Consider the following 204-nt stretch of genomic DNA (forward strand, 5'->3'; position numbering starts at 1 on the left):
CAGTTCTTAACCGACGGACTTTTAGCGTCCTGTGAGGTCCCTAAGACTCACCTCACGACTCGTCCTCTGTGAATAGAAGTATCGAAGGATTATCGAGAAACCGGGATTTCGCGAAGCTATAAATGCAAGATCAGAATGATGTTGATACAGGCAGATTGCTTTGCTATTCCAATTTCTCCTTTTTTTTTATTGATTGAACGATAA

At 41.2% G+C, this 204-nt stretch overlaps 1 long non-coding RNA gene across 1 annotated transcript in view; it reads right to left on the bottom strand.

Annotated features, from left to right (window-relative positions):
• Positions 1-204, bottom strand: part of LOC119590553 — an 89,034-nt gene that overhangs the window by 28,380 nt on the left and 60,450 nt on the right. The window lies entirely within an intron of this gene.

This window comes from Penaeus monodon, chromosome 27 (assembly GCF_015228065.2).
Source record: "Penaeus monodon isolate SGIC_2016 chromosome 27, NSTDA_Pmon_1, whole genome shotgun sequence".
NCBI lineage: Eukaryota > Metazoa > Arthropoda > Malacostraca > Decapoda > Penaeidae > Penaeus > Penaeus monodon.